Raw genomic sequence first — 14019 nt, 5'->3', positions numbered from 1 at the left:
GAAATCATCTCCACCTTTATCAACCTTTGTCATGGTAGGGAGAACACGTCATTGGTCATCTTGACCCCATAGGATAGCACAAGGGTTATATGGATAACAAGTTCAAACAGGCGACATTATTTTTGGTATCAAGTGGTGGATAGAAGCGCTTCTTAAATAAGAAACATCCATGTAAGGAACAGATTTACTTATTTTCTGTACCATTATACAAGGAAATTCTCTAAAAAAATCACAATGAAATTTCCTGGACTTCTTTTTTCTTCTCTTAAGTGTATCTATAATGAACGTTATTTTTTCTATGCCTTTTTATCTGCACCAACTGTTGCTTTTGATATGCTCATTCAGAAAAGAGTTACATTTTCTTCTTCATACAGCCGTCTAGGACATCCCTAGGACAGTTAGGCTGACAGAACGTGAGGGGAGTATGAAAAAGGTGGAACTTGGGGACTAAATATTTGAATCAAGTTTAGATAATGTCTTCAGAAAAATTGTGTAGCCAGGAGTGTCTCATCAAAGCAGAACCATCGGTTTCATTTTCTCAATGGACTGCACGTCATGTAGTTACCTGCCCGTAGCACAGGCAGCATGTCGCTGTGGTGTGAGCCGGATCTGACAAGAGCAGGAAACGACCGCTTTCTTTTTATGGTTGGAGGAGTTACGTCATCGCTGAGGAGGAGGTTTGCAGCCAAACGGTTACATGACAACATGCACCACTGATAGAGGATGCAGAGGAGAATGCGAGAGGGTGAATCAGTCAGAAAATCCAGGGGATGCAGACAGAAATGCAAAGGGAAAGAGGGACAGCATGAGGATGCATGCTGATGAAAGAAAAAATATGGAACACCATTTGTGCCAAGTATAATAACCATGTAGGAGGACTGTGGTGTATGGCTGGAACAGTAATCTGTCAAATGGTTAGATGGTAGGTTAGATGAAGCTTTGGCCTTCAGTTTACAGTTAGTGTCTCCTTATAAAATAACATGCAGTACCACATTTCCTCTATTTCACGAAAGTAATTATTTATGGGTATCTACAGAAAAATGTAGCAAATTATGATAGAAATGAAATGAAGGAATTGCATAAAAATATTGCAGAATTTTTTTTTTCACTTCAGCCTTACTTTGCAGATGAAATACCTAGTTTAAATAATTATAAAAAACATATGTGTCATGTTAATTGAAAAATTATTTTCAAATTATGTCTTTACACCCCCATAAGACTAAACAAGGTTGCTTCTTATGATGCAGTTTTGAAGGATTTTTATACAAAAAAAACTGTAGTTATTTCAAATTTACTACACATTAAATTATTTTTTATTTAGAAGACTTTGGAGCACAAAGAAAACAATATTTTAATTTGGTATTTTTTTGCCTAAAAAAATGGCAGGAAATAATGGCATACATGGTGTTCCATACAAGAGTGGGTAAAACAACAGAGCTGCAGAATCCTGAATCCAGCAAAGGAGAGTCCATGTCCTTGTTTTGTGGTGATCCGTGGGAGCAACATGCAGTTCGCACCACTGCCTCACACTGCTGCAGTGGAGGAGTAAATGCGGAGCCTAGTGCTGCTCCAGGTGATCCACAGCACCCCAGCAGACTGCTCCCTCTTCAGCCTCCCCTCTCCTCCACTTCCTCCTTCTGCACCTCTTCCTCCTTTTCCACCTCCACTCCCTTCTCCTCCCCATCAGCCTCCTGCCGGTGCTTCATTCCTTAGAGGGCTTTGGATGAAACATAAGAAAAGGAGAAATAAGAAGCAAAAATCCTTGTCTCCCCCTCCGTTCTCAGATGTGACACACCTCTACTTGACTGTCAGCCGCTTCCTCGTCTTCGTGTGAAAACGCGCCGCATATGTGCCCCAATGTCTCTGGAACATAGGCTCTCTACAGGGTAAGAGGACTCAGACTCCTGAAGGGATCAAATTGTTGCCATGCTTCTCTTTTGCTCGTTCTCAAGATGTTTGCTGTGGAACCGTGTTTGTGAATTTAACAGGTTGAAGACAAGTTGCCACATTGGATTAGGTAAACCGGTTTGGTTTGCAGCTAGAGGATGAATTAAGCAAAGCTTTTTAAGGCAATTACATCTCGAGGGGGAACAGAAAGTGCCCTCCTCAATGCAGATATATGTACTTGTGCGTTCGTGAGTACATGTGTGCAACCGAATCCAGATGGGTGGGAGGGATTGGTGTTCATCCAGGCTTCTTCTATGGGCAATGAGGAGATTTCTATCTTTGCATGGTCACAAACAGCAAACAATTCTGTGGGATCAAACAAATTGCTCTGTTTCTCATGAAAATGATAATAGTGTAATGAGTTTCATGTATTCTAGTTTAGCTCTAAATGGACAGGAAAGACATTTTTGGGGAAATTTGTGTTTTTTTTAAATAATATAAAGGGAAATAAAGCATGAAGAGATATTAGTGCTAACTAAGTGGACAGGTGGTGGTGAGGAGGTGCATCAGAACTTTATCTTTCTGTGCTTTGGAAAACCTGCTGTGCAGCATTTTAAAACCGTTGCTGCAGGTCTTTTAGTGTCTCAGTCACACGCCGGGTTTCCCTGTAGAAAGCGTGAACCTGTAAGCGACCCTGATGAGAGTTCATCACCCTCATCCTGCAAATGCCACTCTTTATCATGCTGTAACAAGACATAGCTGGTGCTGAAGCATCACCTAAACCTTATATGTGAGTAGACAACAGTGGCAAAACTAATGTGTCAATTTTTGTTGAAACCACCTTGACTCGTCATGTGAAATCTCTTTTTAAAAACAGTTGTTTTAAAACTGGGTACTGATGTTGAGAATATTCTGTTTCATAGGAAGCGTTTGTTCCTCCACAGTTCTGTAAAATGCAGACAGCTCTGTGGACAGAACCGGGCTGCTTTCCTTGGTCACGCGTGGAGTTTGCGTGCAGAGGAGGATTTAAGAGCAGTGGGTTCCTCACAGCTCCCAGGCGGCTTTTCTTCTCTTTGATTCTCCGGCAGATACATTGGCACTTTGAAACGCTTAATTTAGCCCGAGCAACAGTGGAAACTCCACCAGCAGCCCCTAGAGGTTACAGCGTGCAATATTAAAGGAGGATGTGCTGGGCAGAATAGCCATCGTTATCGGCTCAGTGACATTGTTCAAGTTGGTTTGGTCTTCTTTAAGTTTGAGGAAAAACTTTGGGGCAAACCAGTGGAATAATTGTCCTTTCTGTAGTTGCTTGGACCAGATTTAAAAAAAATGACTTAAGTAAAAAAAGCACAACATCATTTATTAGTCAAGACAAACTACTTTCCTCTTTGTTATTAAGTTTCACATTGAACCCTTGCATGACTTTATTTCCATTTACAGAAAAACATTTTCACCCGTGAATTTTTCTGTTCAACTAAATGAAGTCCTGGGTTGAATTGCGGATTAGTGACATACATCATGTTGTGAAGCGGCTAAAGGGGTAGCATGTATTTTTTGGTTAGCATATTTTAGTTTCAATTAATTTATGGTGTCTGTAAGGTAAACATGTAAGGGGAACAGAGGAGAAAATCCCCCAAAACCTAAATACATTTTTACTTTGAAGAGCATAGTGACTTGAACTATTAGACCAACAATTCACATAGCCAATGGTCTAACTATCATTTCTCAGTTGGTTATTGTTTGAAAGTTGACAGCTAACAAAAGTTTAGCTTCTCGTTGGTGAAAAGACCTCTGACAAATGCTGTTTAACCTTACATTTGCTGTGATGCTGAGGTCAGAGAACGGTGCCCTGTTCAACGCTTCTGCTTCCTCCCACTTTGATGCTTCTCCCACTTTGATGCATATTGTTTTTAGCATAATTATCTTGACTGATTTATGGTGTTAACACCATGGATCTAAAAGCTCTTATTCTGAGTTGCCTCTTGTATTTTTCATACTTGCTATGGACTGAAAAGAACAAAATCACTAAATCTAATTTCTGCTCGTTTCCAAAAATGATGCCTTGCGTCTTTAAAATGTTTTTCTATGAGCACCTCAGGTTTCTTGGGTAGTTCTTTTTGTGTAAGTTAAACAATGCTGCAGATCATTTGTTTTGGGGTATTTTACTTTGCCTTTATAAACAGTGTTTTTTTTATGTTTGTTCTTGGCTTTCTTACTTGTTTATCACATTTTGGAAAGTAAAAAAAAAACAAAAATGAGAATTTGTTTGACACAGTTTTTCCCAAAATTTTACCTATAATTTAGAGAGAAAAATAGATTTACATTTAAGAAAAAAAGAAAAGTATACACATTTTACCTCAATATGAGTTCTATTATTGTTTAGAGATTTAGTCTTTTTAATTAGCCAAAAAACACACATGTAGAATTTCATAAAATGCCAAATTTGTTTATTTCATAGTTGTCTTCATTAGGATTAAGCCCCACTATCTGTTTGCTGATGGAATCCTTAGTGTTTCGGTTGAGGTCAGAAAGTGAGGGTTATCATCTCATTAGCAGAACGGCGGATCGCATCATTCCAAAATCAACACATTCTCTAACGTTTAAGAGGGGTAAAGCAATGCAGTCATTTCAAATCGGACCTTTATTTGGTGCAGATGCTGAGATGCACCTGCACTGCAGCTAAACTGGCAGCTTTAAATTCCAAACTGCACATTTAAAAAGAGCAATCCTGCTTGAAGCCAAACATTTGCCACAGACCTATTTTGATTGAATCACAGGAAACTTAAATAGCTCAGGTTTTCTGCAGCAGTGAAATGAGAGGGTGTTGACAACAAGCCTGTCAGACAGTGACACTTCCCCGGGTATCCTGCAATTAATTTCATTCTTCATGTTCCCAGATTAGATTTTTTTTTAGCAGTTAACCTATTACGATCTTAAACTATTACAACTTTACATCCTATGCTTGTCCTCTATCGTGGTGGTTGTTTTGTTTTTTATCCACTTTTAGTTAGCATTTACCATGCTAATGGCAGACATTTTATTTGTTTGGTCAAAGAATACAATGTAGTCTGATGTTAGCCAATATTAAGTCATAAATTACCACTTTTAAATGATATACTTGATCTTGATGACACTTTTTTGCTTGACAAACTGTAAATATAACAATCCCTTAAATTGGATTAGATAATCTGATGGTAAAAGGTGACGAAGATAGATGGAGAAATCTTCTCATCTAGAGCTTTCATTTTACCTAACTACATACCATGTCAGGTGGTGTCTAAAGCATTGTGGGTGTGAGTGACTATACACAACGTTCATAGGACATGTCAGATATGGACATCACAACAAAGACTGACTTTTTTATATTTATTCTGTTTATGATTTATTCTCCTCTCCTGCTGGAAGAAATATGGATCATAGAATATTTAATGGCTGCTTAAACATGGATAGGTGAATATGATTTTAGCTGCCTTATAGTCATAAAAACAGTGAGATTGCCTCCTTTGAGCCAGAATATTTGGTTCCACATGACCAACTGTAAGAGCAACTTTAACTTCTCTGAGGCTTTCTGGTCTGTGGGGCTGACCGAGACATTTTTAGAAGTTCAATGAGTTTGTGTTGATGACTATTACATATTGCTCCAAAATTTCTCTTTCAATGTATCTTATGTCTGTACAAATCATAGGAAGACGACGAATCAACCCTGTCCCCAGAAAATTCATACGTAATGAGTGTATCTCATTTTGAGCGTGAGGGAACCCCTTATCCAGCTATGTTTGTGTGCAAATTTGGGCAGGTGAAAAAGCTGTTGCAATTAATAATGGAATCAGCCGCCTGGTGTGCGGTGTGGTTTGGCCTCCCTAATGAGGACTGGATTCATCCTCAGTCTCTGACAGTATGCTGAGCAGGATATGCTGCTCTCCAGCCTGTTTCCATGGAGATACTCAGGAGCTGTAGCTGCTTTTCCCCCCTTTACTGCTGTACATTCCTCCAAACAGTGTTTTCTGTTAAAAAAAAATCTGGGCCAGTGTGTGTTTGTTTGGGATTTAACACTGCATTCACAGATTTATAGATACCTATGGTTTCATTGAGGGATACTCTTGTGGTATTAAATGTGTGTGGCAGGAATGTGTAGCTGTGTTGTACATTTTCTTGGTGTCTTTCTAATAGCAGCTGCTTCCCTCCAAGCCCAAATGTGCATGTATATGAGCTCATTGAGTTATGGAGACAGAATGATCAGACTTCGAAAGCCACTGTAGAGTGTGTGAGACTGCGCACTCGAGATACTGTAGTGAGTCAGAGTGACGGATCGAGTCAGTGAGAAGAGTGGGATCAGTGACTGAAGGAGTGATGGGGCTCAGAAAGGGAGAGACTGGGAAACAGAAGGTGAAAAGACAAGATGGTCTATTGAATATGGAGCATGATGAGTAACTGTAAACTGTGGGGAGAAAAAAAAAGTCCTTTATATTTCCAAGCGCTACTGTCATGCAAAAATGAAGGCACGGTTTGTCAGTTTTTTATGTTTTCTTATTGAATAGTTGCAAAAATAAAAGTATGTAGTCCTTTCCACACAAAAAAAATTGTATATTTGTAAAAAGATGTCAATATTTTATTATACAATAAGGCATTTCTTGAGATTTCTGACAAAACCATCTGGGTCAAAATGAATGTATACATGTATTAAATGATTAAATGTATTTTTTAGAATACTGTGTACATAGCCTGAGATAACGATTGCCGTTTTACTTTGAATTAACGCACGTGACTCCACAGGAACAATAAATAGCCATGGCATATGTTTGAAAAGAGCGTTTATAATTTCTGATAATTGTGAAAATGAAATTGAAGGTGTTTACTTAACACCTAAATGGTTAACTAGCTGTATTTTTCTGCAAAAGCAATAAGAACACACCTAACTCAAAGTCTATACATTTTGCTCCAGGTTTTGGCTCATAATGCTTATTTTTTTTTGTTTCATCTTATACTTCAAATGTTATTTTTCAACTGATGAAACAAAAAAAGAACTTTTGTTTTTTTATAATGTTGGTGTCTCCATGGCCCAAGAAAGGTCTGAAGCAGACTCCTGCAGCTTTTGCTTACAGGATGATAAAGGTGACAAGTGATTCCGGGGCAGACAAAGAGGCCACCACAGGGACGGAGTGTTTCTAAAATAGTTGTGAAAGGGATCTTTTTTGCTTGAATGAACAAAAGGTCCCTGCTGTATGGTGGCCAGGGCAATCCCCGCTGCAGCAGCATTTCTAATCCTGAGCAGTCGATACACAGCCTGTTTCTCTTTGAAGGATAAATCCGCTCTTTGAGTCTGTAGCCTTTTTGTGCAACCGTTGCTCAACTGAGGTCAAACTTTTTTCTGTCTCCACTTCCTGGTTGCTAATTAAGGTAGACCTATTCGGGGACAAAAAGCCCTTCCTTGTGTGACAATTCATACAGTGTCACACCAGCAATGCCAAAAGGGGCGTTACAAGTGAAATACATTGTAGCTGAAAGATGAGGGGAGTTAGTTGTGAGGTGGAAAAACATTGTTCTTTTCAAACAACAAGGCTGGATATTTGTTTGTATTTAAAGACCCACTCCACAAACATCGCGTCTTTGGTGTTTTTAACATGTTCTTGTGGAATTTTTTCTCATGATGGTGGACATTGACAAAGAAAATTTAGTCTAAAATTGCATTTCTTAGTATTTCTGAGCACATGCAAGTGGGCCATTGGAAAAAGCCTGTAGTTGTGACGCAGAAGCTACTACGGCAAGCCACAAGCTCTTTGCTCCGCTCCATTTTGATGCATCAGACCAGATCTATATACATTTTTGTCTTCCTCGCCAGAGCTGGCATCTGGCTCAAAACTGTACTGCTGGTTGGGCCCAATATCGCTCACCATTTTTTGTTTCACCTGTAATGTTAGGTTGAGGTTGTGGGAGGCTGTAAGCTAGTGGGAGAGAGTGTAAACACAGATGATGGGAAGGGGGCGGGCTTACTCTGCACCAACAGTCCCGCCCACACCTCAGAGGTGATTTTCCAAAGAACTACTGCCACTCTTCAGGAAAAAAGTCCTAGAAAACAACCCTTCTTTCTTGATTTTGGCTAAAACCGGCAAAAGATGATTGAAAGACTTTAAAGCAAAGTTGGGAACAGCAAGGTTGATAGGTGGGCAAACCTGAACTGCACAGACATGTCAGTTAGTTGTCAGCACAATTTTGGTTTTCAAATACACAAGTAAAAAAAAGCTAATTGTAGAAATGACTGAATAATATTAAAGTAATACCAGAGCTTCTATTAAAGTACTATTTGTAGTTTTTAGGGGAAGCCCAAAGCAAAATGTTAATTATTGTTTTTTTTTTTTTTTAAAGTTTGACAAAGACACAGGGTCAGCTTGATCTACTTTTTAATTGGTTTACTGTCATGCATGTAATTATTCAGGATGTGTGGCAGCTATAATCTTGGTCTTTCAGCAGGCTTATAGGATCTGTAACAGTCAAAGGACGAGAGGGATTGTATTCATTCGTGCATGTGGATGTGTGTACGATTCTTTGAGAGTGCCATAGTACCTGCTGTGGGCTAATGGCCTGAGTGTTCTGACTAACACAAGGCAGCAATGCCTGCCAGGTGGTACTTGTCCACCCAGGAACTTCTAAATGCTAATACTAATATGCTAAACTACCTTCAAGTCAGGCTAAAGGGGAAACCTGAGTGCCATGGACACGATAAAACAGCGACAGGGTCTCGCTGCGGTGCACAGCTTAACTTGTGTACTCAGCTGGAAGCCTGCATGCTGCCTGTCATTCTCTGCAACTCCAATGTGAAAACATGTTAGCGCAGCAATACTCTGGAGCCTTGCTCTTGTTCTGTTGAAGCACCCATGCATTAAAGAAAAAAGCTTTGATTGACATTTGCTTTCTTTTAGAAAATGTATTTTTTCCTCAAAATTAAGGGGAGAAAATGGAGCCTTATTATACCTGTACATCTCAGTGCCCCCCCCCCCCCATGAGAAAACATCCAAATTTGTGCAACTCGTTGACAAACAATGGCAAAACCTTTTTTACTTTTAAACATTTAGACAAATTTTAAACATATGCAGCACTTATCTAAGGAAAATGCGAACACTGAGGAGGCAGAAGTACAGGGAGATGCAGAACAAGGTGAAGGTGCAAGTGGCAAAGGCCAAAGGGCGGATGAAGAGTTGTATGATAAGTTGGACAAGAAAGGAGGAAGGGTTGGACATTGACATCCTGGCAAAGTAACGAAATAGAGACGGAGGGATGTGCAGCAGGTTAGGGTGATCAAGGACAAAGATGGAAATATGTTGACAGGTTTCTCTAGTTTGATGGAAAGATGGAGGAAGAACTTAAAAAGAGCTTTAGAGTTGTTGTGTAATGTTTTGTGAGCTCTCCGTTTTTATTTTTTTATTCACATCTAAGGTTTGATCAAAGTTGAGATTTTGTTCTAGGAGTTTTAATAAATGCGTTTAAAACTATCAAAAGCAAATGAGTAATAACTGTGTACCCCCGAACCGAGTAATGCCCCCCCTAGCTACGGGGAGGCAAATTAGGATCAGAGGGACACATCATGTTCTTCTTCATCTGAAGAAGATTTCTGAAGTTGGAGCTGCCAGTGAGGAAGGCTAGAGGAAGACCAAAGTGGAGATGAAGGAGGACATGAGAGTGGTTGGTGTGAATAAGATACTGGGGATAGGCTCAGATGTAGGCGGAAGATTTGCTGTGGCGACCCCTAAATGGAGCAACTGACGGGCAAAAAAGAAGCTGTTAAAATATTCACGTGTGAATGGCATTATCACTGCTGTTGCTCTAAAAATGATTTCATTAAAATGGATATCCCGTTTCATAAAAAATTTAAATTAATGGTAGACCCTTTTTCCTTAATGGTGATGTGATCTTTTAGTTAAAGGCCTTTTTTATTGCAACTTCAGCATGTGCTGATAATTTGAAGTGCATGGGACAAGACGGATTTGCTTGTCAGCAGTCACACTAAAGAAGCTTAAAGATTCATGACACACTTAAGTCAGAACACTCACAACAGAGTCTGGCACCCTGCTGCTGGTGACAGTTCAACTCAAAACTAATTATGGACAGTTTGAAGCTTTTTGGGGATCCTCAGCCCACACAGGAAAGGACAGTTTTGGCTAATGCCTTTCCGGAGTTAAAATGCAATGAAGATTGCTTTTTATTGTAAATTATAGTATAAGTTGAAGAAAAAACAGAATTTGTTAAACAAACAGTTCCTCAAGATGGTTGTTACAGATTTTTTGAATTTGATAATTGACAAATCTAAGAGAAGGACTGGTGACTTTTGACTGACTGAAAACAAAAACAAGAATCTGACAGTTCGGCTATGCAAATATCATAGAAAAACATATAAAAAAGAAGATAAAAAGTCAAGAATGAGAAAAGGAATGGAAGGAAAGGCAAAAAGAGGGCCTGAAATAGTAATATTTGAGAATATTTCTTATTTTTTAAATTATTACTCCCACTTAATAGCACACAGTTTTTTTTCCATCCTGTAAGTATTTTTTTTCTTTTCCTTCTTTAGGAAAACCAGACAAATTACAGAAAAAACAGAATACCATCATTTGTAAGTGAGTGGGTAACGAATTAACGCATTGAATAAATTAAATGTTTTTTTCCAAGTAAAAATAATGTATAAAAAATTTAATTTCCTTTACATTCAAATGTGATTTTGTTTTTTTAATGCTTTTCAAAGCATTTGGATTCTTGACATTGATGCTGTTTAAAAGTGGAGCAGTGAAGAAGTAATTCAACAAATGCTTTACCCTAAAGGTGAGGATTCTAAAAAGAAAATCATCAATACAACTGCTGCAGAGGGTCACATGTCATTGTTCGCCTGGGGCCCCCAAACAGCTTAGTCTGCCACTGGTGGGTGCCTTATGCAACATGAATGTTGACTCAAGGTAGATTTAAGCACAAATGTCTGAGAGTTCATTTAACATTTGAGTTGCATCATGGCAAAAAGGAATTTTGATGAAAATGGCCACAAATTCCCATGTTGCCACAACTTTGCTACAGCCTAGTCAAATATTAGTCGTAGTGCAAGTCTGTTCTGAGTAAAATCATGATCTGTCCAACATCACAAAAGATAAAATACCTTTAATGGTTTTTGTAAGCAAGGGCGTGTTTTTGGGCATGTCATCCAACTATCAGCTCAATGGGAAATCGCATATTTACTTTAGAAAAACTGTGTTTGAGTGTTGGAATATACTTTATTTTCTTACATAGAAATTAGTCCCAACACTCATTTCTAGTTTATTAGTTTGAATGGTTAAGAGTCAACTCCTGATTTCTAAGATGAAGGGTCTACTAGTACGCATTTAACTTTGAGCAATGTGATTGACATCAAAACATTTTTTAAAACACAGATGTTACATGATTTTAAGGCCCTAACTCATTATTGCTGCCCTCCCCCTTTTTATAAATATACATTTTTGCTCTAGGTGTTAAAGAATAGAAGAATGAGGTTTTCTAATCTTCAAAGCAGATTTAGCTGTAGGTTCCTGGGTTTTGTTTGTATAGTCCTGCAATGGACTACGGTCAGTCTCCGGCAGATCCACAAGACCTCAAACTCATAAACGAATGTGGATGTTGAAGGAAATGTCATTGTTTTTTCTAAGTTCTTGACAGATAAGGAAATCCTTTCCAGACAAAATATATTGGTGGCAAGTCAGTGGCTTTTTGGTCAAAGACTTGGTAATAACTTTTCTGGTAAACATTGTCAGTTCAGGTTCTATGGGGTTGTTTACTTGTAGAGCAGAAATGAAAATTGAGCAGGACATGGTAATAAGATCTGGAACTGTTTTATGAGCTGCTGGAAACAAAGACATCTTGATTAGTATCAGTTTTATTGCCTGCGAGCAATAGAATGCAATCTCTGTCACAACTCAATACGCCTTGGACTTTTGAGTTAAGACTTATTGACTAGTGAAGGGAATTAAGAACATCTAGTTATTATAGTAGGCCACACAAAACATATTAACAGTAAAAATCTCTAAAGAAACCTGAAACGGTTTGGTTAGGAAAAAGTGTGAAAAAGAAAAAAAGGGGGACAAAGTAAGGGGATACGAGGTTCAAGCTGCTTATTTGAGTAGGTTCTAATTTTAAGCTTCACAACATTTAAGCTACATCAGCTAGAAAGAAAAATGTTGCATCCAAGAATGAAATTCTGATAAGATGAGCTTTTGTAACTGACCATGGGTCATACTGAAAGATATCTGATGCATCTATCAATACACTGTGGGTTAAGAGCGAGGGATATAGCAGACAGGGAGCAGTGTGACAGTCTGAATCTGCAAGTAGGGGTGGAGATGCAAGCACGCTGGGGCCTTGCCACCCCAAACGGCCAGACTAGGAGAGAGGGCGCAATAGACCTCTCGGAGCACCCTCAGCGAAAGGACCCACACAGCCCGAGCGAGGAAGACGGCCCACCCACCCGGCCAGGTGCAGAGGCCGGCACAGTGGAGCACGGGTAACCCCGATGTCGGGGCCCCAAGGCCATAGGAAATACACACTCAGCCGTACCGGATGGCAGCCATTGGTGCCACTGGGTGCTAGACACAGAGACGCGGGTCAAAGGGGAAGCCAGGACCCAGAGGAGCTGACCAACACCGAGCCGGAATCTTGTCACCACAGGCCAGAGCAGGCTTAGGCATGTGACCCAGGCAGCCAAAAGATCACGATTCAACCACAGCTCCACCGGTAACCCTCACACCCTCTATCCCTCTACTTATGCTTTGCTATCAGAAGCACAAATGTACCCAGTTAACAACCTCAGTAAACTTACAGCCCACCTTGTTCTGTATTTCTCCCATTCTGCATCAATTCTTCTGTGGCTCAGACATCTCAGCCAGAGAGGGAACTCCAGCAGCCTGCAGAGATTCACGTCATGAGTGACGAGTGTGTGCACTATGAAGGCCGTCTAAGGCTTTTGCTTCTGTAGAGGTGCTGCATTAAGTACCTCTCTACTAGTTGCTATAGCAGCAAAGTCTTTCAAAGCTGAAAGTTTTTGTGCCCTTTAACTGCATAAAAATGATCTGAAATACCTGCATTTTACAGACAATGTTAAACTTTGCCTCCCAAACGCTCACCTGCATTGGAAGCGTTTAAGAGAAGATATTGGTTCAAAGGAAGGTGAATAAAATGTATCATGGAAAAGATTATAGGATATTGTAAACACATTATAAATTTATAATTGACATGCAAAACACAACCTAAATATTGTGCACACACCATGATTTAAGCAATTTGATCTCAACAATTACAAATGATTTTCAATATGTACAAAGTTGTTACATGTCCTGCTTCTTGTCCTTGCTACTTCTTGTTGGTGGACCACATTTGATGAATAAACAAGCTAACCACCGGCCCTCAAAGACTGGGGTTGCAGTCCTTTGGAGAAACTCAATCTTAACCTTATGTACATTTTTGTATTTAAAACCTTAGAACGGGGTGGTCTGCAGCTTCACTGCAAAGATGTTTGAGTCCCAGCTTGGCACATTTTTTAGCAAATTTCTAAGAAACAAAGTTTGTTTTTATTGTTGGACTTGGTAAAATATGCTGACCGTCTGATGACAGAAAATCTAATAAACAACCATAACTTCACCAATGACTTTTTTTGTATATTTCTTGTAAATGTTTCAGTGAATATGTTTCTCTAAATAGACAGCAGTAACCATTAGCATCCATATAGTGTTACTCTTTTAGTGCACATTTTTATTCACTTATGGCACAGTACATTTATTATAAATTGACATTATAACCATAAAACATCACTGCTTCCCAAAAAAATGAAGTCATCGCTTTACACAAAACAGCCTGTCGAAGAATCCCAGAATGTCTTCTTCAACAGAGGACACCAATTTGATCTACCGGATGAGTATTGATGGACATCATTTATCCACCATCTGCTCTTCTGGTGCTCAAAGATGGGTTGCCTGTGACCTTGGGGAAGAAAGCTGGGCTCTCTGGGCATGCCTGCATGACATGAACTCCTGCCAGCACTCCATTAATTCCAAAGAAGCTGTGATGAGACGGTGATGCCTTGTTTGCTCTGCATTTGACAGCTTGATGGACTATTGTTCTTGTGATTAAAAT

At 39.4% G+C, this 14019-nt stretch overlaps 1 protein-coding gene across 5 annotated transcripts in view; it reads left to right on the top strand.

The window, feature by feature from the left end:
• The first annotated feature begins 215 nt into the window (after positions 1-215).
• LOC101172865 (disks large-associated protein 2) overlaps positions 216-14019 on the top strand; it is a 77580-nt gene continuing 63776 nt past the window's right edge. For 2 of the 5 annotated variants that reach the window (XM_023952818.1, XM_023952817.1), the window contains exon 1: positions 216-1886. The gene's annotated coding sequence lies outside the window, so the exon portion shown is untranslated. The remainder of the gene's footprint in view (positions 1887-14019) is intronic. The other 3 variants (XM_023952816.1, XM_020714869.2, XM_023952819.1) reach the window with 2 other exon arrangements.

This window comes from Oryzias latipes, chromosome 24, assembly GCF_002234675.1.
Source record: "Oryzias latipes chromosome 24, ASM223467v1".
Lineage (NCBI taxonomy): Eukaryota > Metazoa > Chordata > Actinopteri > Beloniformes > Adrianichthyidae > Oryzias > Oryzias latipes.
This window is presented reverse-complemented; position numbering and strand designations above follow the sequence as displayed.